The sequence below is a fragment of the Macaca thibetana genome, chromosome 1 (assembly GCF_024542745.1).
Source record: "Macaca thibetana thibetana isolate TM-01 chromosome 1, ASM2454274v1, whole genome shotgun sequence".
In the NCBI taxonomy this organism is placed as follows: domain Eukaryota; kingdom Metazoa; phylum Chordata; class Mammalia; order Primates; family Cercopithecidae; genus Macaca; species Macaca thibetana.
In genome coordinates, this window is record NC_065578.1 from 21,562,116 (window position 1) to 21,568,695 (window position 6,580).

Below are 6,580 nucleotides of genomic sequence, written 5' to 3' on the forward strand. Positions count from 1 at the left end.
TGTGTGGAGTGGGCACCCATGAAGAACATGGCCTCCACAAATGCCCTGCCCCCCAGAACCAGAGCCACGGAACCCTTTGAGGGATGCATAAGAACTGTATTCACCTTTGAAAATGGTCCCCCCTCCAAATCCTACTGCCTGACCTCCTGCCCAAAGCTCTCAGACTGTCCCCCTCCCAGAATAGAGCAGAGGAGAGCAGGCCTAGGGATGTCCTGACTTGGACTGACTCCAAGATGTCACCAGTGGACCAAAGCATTCCCAGTTAACCTTGGCCTTGGAGGGTGAGAGGTCACAGAAATAAGCGAGACCAGGAGTCAGACAACCTAGGTCCTAATCCCCGCTCTGCTTCATGCCTGACTGAGGGTGTTGGAGAAGTCCCTTTACCTCTCCTGGCCTCATTATCCCTCATCAGGGAACTGGAGCTAATTGCTGATTTGTGCTTGAAATTAAAGAAAGGGAGGTTACCACAGAAACTGGCGCTAAGGTGGTATTTTGCTGAATTCATGGATCGGCTAATTTATGGACCACAGACTGTCTGCCCCACCCAGACCCTTTCTACTTAGGGGGATACTGAGGCTGGGAGAAGGGAGGCAACCTGCCCAGGGTTGGCGGCGAGTGGCAGCAATGCCCAGACTTGAATTCCAGCCCGACGTTTAAGTTCCTCAGTGCAGGCTATCAAAGACAGCCGATTCCAGAAGGGAGATCAAAGGCCTGCTTCCTTATTTACAAAGAGAAGTCCTCATTAAAACATGGCCAACGGCTGAGGCGGCTATGGAGATAGGCCACGTGTGCGCCAACAGAGAATTCACCGTCCCAGACTGTGCTGAGCAGCAGGGGAGCTGTTCAGTGAGTCTGTGCTAGGGAGAGCCGGCCCGAGGGTGGGGTTAGTCAGGGAGGGCTTCCTGCAGGAGGACTGGGTTCGGGTCAGCCTCACAGGGAAGATGGGACATCCAAGGAGAGTTGACCACAGCTACCATTTTTGTTGTTGTTTTTTTAAGTTGGAGTCTTGCTGTGTTGCCCAAGCTGCAGTGCAGTAGTGCTATCCCGGCTCACTGCAACCTCTGCGTCCCAGGTTCAAGCGATTCTCCAGCCTCAGCCTCTTGAGTAACTTGGAGTACAGCATGTACCACTATGCCCGGCTAATTTTTGTATTTTTAGTAGAGACGGGTTTTCTCCATGTAGGCCAGGCTGGTCTTGAACTCCTGGCCTCAAGTGATCTACCTGCCTCGGGCTCCCAAAGTGCTGGGATTCCAGGAGTGAGCCACTACACTGGGCCCACAGCTACCATGATTGAGCACCTACTGGCAGGCACTGACAGTAACTCTGAGAGGCTGGGATCCTGTCCCTGTTTTCCAGGGGAGGAAAGAGAGGCACAGGGACCTGCTGGTGGATCGCCACAGGGCAAGCCAGACACCACTGAACCTGGCTCTGGGGTCCCCGTACCTCCAAGCTTGTCGCTACTGGGCTGCGCTGCCTCTTCAAGGATAACATGAGCCACTGTGTGTATCTGGGTGGTGGGAACATGGTCTGTCACCAGAGTCATTTGTCAAAAGCAAAATGTGTGGGAAGTGGGATGGAGGGGCCCGAGGAGGGCCTGGCTGGAAAGCAGGTTGGGGCTGGACTAGACAGATCCTTCCAGCATGCAGAGTCCAGGGTTCTTTGATTCGACGGAATCCTTCATGAGCATCTCCTATGCCACAGGTACTGTTCCAGACATGAGGGACACAGCAGCGACAAAACCAGATGGCATCTGGCCTTACGGAGCAGATCCCTTGAGAAGGATGAAGAATAAATCCATAAATAAATACGATCATGTCTCATTTCAGATGGTTATCAGTCTTCCAGAGCTGCCGCAATAAGATAACACAAACCAGGTGCTCAAAACAACACGCATGGATTGTCTCGCAGTTGCGGAGGCTGAACGTCTGGAATCGAGGCATGGGGAGGCCTGCTTCCTCTGAAGACTTGGGGAAGAATCCTTCCTTGTCTTTTCCAGCTTCCGGTGGCCCTGGCGTTCCTTGGCTGGTGGTGGAATCGTTCATATCTCTGCCTCTGTCTTCACATGGCCTCTTCCCTGTGTCTGATGACATCACTTGAGAACCTGGATCCAGCCACACCTGAAGTTCACTTCTGGTCATTTCAATGATGTGCATCCATAAACTCCATTTATTCACTCTAGCCAACTTGGTGTCCTGACTTACACTATTTTCTTATCTGGAAAACTCCAAGGAAGGCAGTGTGAGCCACCCTCAGATGACAAGTACACAACTTCTTGCCCTCCCCACCTTCCCTGCTGGACCAATAACCTTCATGCCCATCCCAGGCATCATTAGCCAATAATAATGGTAAGGAAGACTGTGCTCTTCAGGCCGGGCACGGTGGCTCACGCCTATAATCCCAGCATTCTGGGAGACCAAGGTGGGCAGATCACCTGAGGTCAGGAGTTTGAGACCAGCCTGGCCAGCGTGGTGAAACCCTGTCTTTACTAAAAGTGCAAAAATTAGTTGGGCATAGTGGCATGCGCCTGTAATCCCAGCTACTCGGAAGGCTGAGGTAGGAGACAGAGGTGGCAGTGAGCCGAGATCACGCCACTGCACTCCAGCCTGGGCGACAAAGTGAGACTCCATCTCAAAAAAAAAAAAAAAAAAAGAAAAAGAAAAAACGCTCTTCTTTCCCTGATTCTCTGCCTAGTAAACTCCTATTCATCCTTCAAGATACAGCAGAGAATGTCACCTGTATTGTAAAGAAATTCCCTGAAAGTTTGCTGCTCCCTCCTCTGCCTTCTTCTAGCTCCCCCTGCCATGCTGTTCTCCCTGGTGGCAGGGAGTGGGGGAACCTCATAGCAGTCTGTATTGTAAGGTCTGTCTTGGAGCTTCTGAGCTCCTTTGGATCAGGCATCATGCCTCATTCATTCATTCATTCATTCACTCATTCATTCATTCACTCATTCACTCATTCACTCATTCATTCATTCAACAAGTATTACTCAGAGCTCTGAGTCTCTGCTAAGCACACGGCTCAGTGCTGCGTGCTGGGGGAGAGACAGACTTTCCTTTCATGCAGCTTTCCATTGATCTAGAGAAACTGATGAGAAAATAGTTAACATCATGTGTGACATGATGATGGGGAAGTCAGTAGAGGGACTATTGAAACGCAGGAGCCAAAGGGTGGGGCTGTACACGGGCTGCTGGGGAGAGGGGCCAGGGGACTTCCAGGCAGAGTGTGCAAAGGCTGAGAGCCAACAAGTGCACAGCACGTCCATGAAACCAAAAAAAAATTCAGATGGCCTGGATTAGAGAGGGTGGGTGAGGCAGGAAGGGCCAGACCGGGCCAAGGAGCTCAGATTCATCCTGCGAGCCTTGGACAGCCGCTGAAGGTTGTGAATAGCAGAGAGATGTGGTGGAGACCACGTTAGTCCCCATATGGAGATGGGCAGCCCAAACCTGAGCAAAATCCAGCTGGAGCCGTAGCAGGGCCCAGGCAGCTTGGACTTCGGGGTGGCAGAGGGTGGAAAGAGTGGAGTGGCAGGAGCTGGCAACTGGTTGAAAAGAGTAGCGTAGGGAAGGGGAAGGCGCCAGGGTGATATCTGGGTTTCCATCTTTTGCAAGCAGGAGGTTGGTGGGACATCCCTGAGAGGGAGGACACGGGGTATAAGCAGGGCGGGGGCCAGGGAAGGGGATGGCTTCGGTTTGGGGATGTGGGGTTTGAGGAGCCTGCAGCACCTCCAGATGCAGATGTGGATCCATCTCTGTGTTCATACCTTTCCAAGCCTGGATGCCTGACCCTTCGTGCCGGTACAGTCCCACCCACTCAGCAGCGTCCTTGCTCTCCCTTGGCCCCTCGCCTTTCCATGCCACAGGGCACCCCTCTGCAGCTCTTTGAAGAAGCCACGTTCTCCCCAACCTTCTCATGGCCTTTGCATATGCTGTTTCCTCTATGCTTCCTGCTTCGACCCCCTTTGCCTGGCTAATTACTTGTTATATGGCATCTCCTCCAGGAAGCCTTCCTGACGTCCCCCAGTTGGGAGAATGCACTCCTCAGATCTCCCCCAGCCCTTTCTGTGGCTGCCACCATAGGGCTTCCTAGTGGGGTATGGCACTCCTGAGTCACACTGGCAGTGGACAGTGGGTAAGTGTCATGCTCTGGGGACAGGCTGTCTGCGTTCAAACCCTGAGAAAGCCAGTTGACCTCTCTGTCTCTCAGTTCCTTACCCTTAGAATGGGGATAACAATAGTTCTTACCACTCAGGATTTGCTGTGAGAACTAATTGAATTAGTCCTCTTAAGGAACAGTAAGGTGCGTAGTAAGTATTCACTATTAGCTACTGTCATGGGTCCCTGCTTATCTCACCCAAGTGTCTTGGGGGTCCTTGTGGGCCAGTTCTTCCCCAGCAAACAGCGTGGGGCTAGCACACGGGCAGAACCCGCCCAATTGCCTGGGGAAGGATCAGGGCATTCTGGGATTGGCTTTCTTCCACTCAAATCCAACAAAAGAGACTGCATAGAACAGTATCGGCACAGAGGGCCAGGCCCATGTCTTGATGCTGGGAGGACACACATTGCGATCGTCTGACCTAGCACCTGCCTCTGGGGAGGCGCTGGCAAGGCGTCTGAATTCTCAAAACACACCAGCAACTCAAAGATGGAGAGAACCCCTCCGGTTGCTTTCTCGCTGAGACCCTGGATGCTTCTCCCATGAGTATTTCCCACCCCGTCTGGGTCCGTCGCACACCTCCAGCATCATCTCCTAGCCCCGGGGCCTCCAGCCCGTTCCTCCTTCCCTGTCCCCAGTTCCCCTTCAGGCTGAGCCCTGGCAGGGCCCCTCCTTGGCTGCTCCTCCTGGAAACTGGCTTGGATTATGCAGCATTTTTGCTCAGCAAGGCTGGGAGGAGACAGACCCTCCCATCCTCCCACAGCAGCCCCTGCCTCGCTGGCGCACAGCCCCCAGGCCACACTCTCCTTCCCATCCCCCTTGAAGCCCTTTCATTCCTGGTCCTGACAGCTCTGTCCTCAGCGACACTCTCCCTCCTACACAAACTCATTCCCTCCTCGGCCAGGCCTGTCTCTGGGCACTGTATGTGGGAGTCCACAGACACTTCAAACCCAGTGCATTCCCGTTTATCATCTCCTCCCCAGACCTGCTCCCCGACTGCGACTGCGGCCCTGTCTTGGCAGCCAGCAACAGGCACCCAGGCCCTGCCTCCCAGCCCACTGCCTTCTCTCAAACCTGCCCCTGCTCTCCTGTGCCCTAGCTCCCATCCCATCCCTAAAAGCTGCCCCTTCACCAGTCTCACCGTCTCCCAGATTTCCCCTCATCCAATTAATCTTCCTCAGAGTGTGACCTGGGATCCCCAAGACCTTTACGGGGAATTTTCAAGGTCAAACTTTTTTCAAAATCATAAGCCAGACATAAAAGAGATGTGGAAAAATGTGAAACAGTGGTATTCTGTCCACTAAATACTTTTATTTGGGAAAATAGTTATTTTTCATAAAATATATTATTCACTTAAACATGGAATGGGTTTGTTATTATTATTTGGAAATGAATTTATAGATAAAAATGTTCACATTTCCTCAGTCTTAATTTTCTTTTTTCTTTTCCTTTTTTTTTTTTTTTTTTGAGATGGAGTCTTGCTCTGTTGTCCAGGCTGGAGTGCAGTGGCGCAATCTTGGCTCACTACAATCTCCATCTCCTGGGTTCAAGCGATTCTACTGTCTCGGTCTCCCGAGTGGCTGGGACTACAGGCGCCCACCACAATGCCTGGCTAATTTTTGTATTTTTAGTAGAGACAAGGTTTCACCATGTTGGCCAAGATGGTCTCGAACTCCTGACCTTGTGATCCGCCTGCCTTGGCCTCCCAAAGTGCTGGGATTACAGGCGTGAGCCACAGTACATGGCCCGTCTTAATTTTCAATACACGTAAATATCATGTCCATGGATTGTATCAATAAACCATATAAGTGACGGCTCTTCCTCAAAAAGTTTTGAAGAGTATAGAAGGATACTGACAGCAAAAAGTTTGAGAATCACGGTTCTAGAATTGATTGTCAGAGGCGTAGGTTGTGAGGACAAGGGTCTTATCTGTCTTACTCTCAATCAGGGCCTGGCGCTGTGCCTGGCATTCAGCGTAGTAGGCTCTGGCACTCAACATATGCTTACTGAACAAGTAAATGAAGATGTCCCCCTCCCCACCCAGACCCTTCCTTGACTCCTCACTGCCCACTGGATTTAGTCCAAGCCCCATGGCTTTTTTAAAGTTGCCCGAAGGTGCTGTTCCCTCTTTGTCTCCAATTCTCTGCCCACTCTGTCCCTCTGCCCCAAATACCTTCCTTGTCCTTCTTCACCTGACTATTGCCTAATTCCCTCTTCAAGATGAGAGTCAGGCATCACCTCTTCCAGGAAGCCTGCCCAGATGCCTCTCATCTGAGCTGGATGCCCCTCTCTGCTCCTATCATTCTCACACTGCCCTCTGTCAAAGCATTTCAGAGCACCCGTCACCCTCTGTTGAAATGGTCTGTTTTGGTGTGTCTTCCCCAGAAGACTGAAGCCCCATGCTGGTCTCTGCATCCCCATCCCTGGC

At 51.9% G+C, this 6,580-nt stretch overlaps 1 long non-coding RNA gene across 1 annotated transcript; it reads left to right on the forward strand.

Annotated features, from left to right (window-relative positions):
• Nucleotides 1-682: 682 nt before the first annotated feature.
• On the forward strand, nucleotides 683-2,174 carry LOC126956914 (uncharacterized). Its single transcript, XR_007726538.1, has 3 exons — nucleotides 683-883; nucleotides 1,702-1,874; nucleotides 1,997-2,174. It is a non-coding gene; the product is annotated as an uncharacterized LOC126956914 (long non-coding RNA).
• Nucleotides 2,175-6,580: the final 4,406 nt, after the last annotated feature.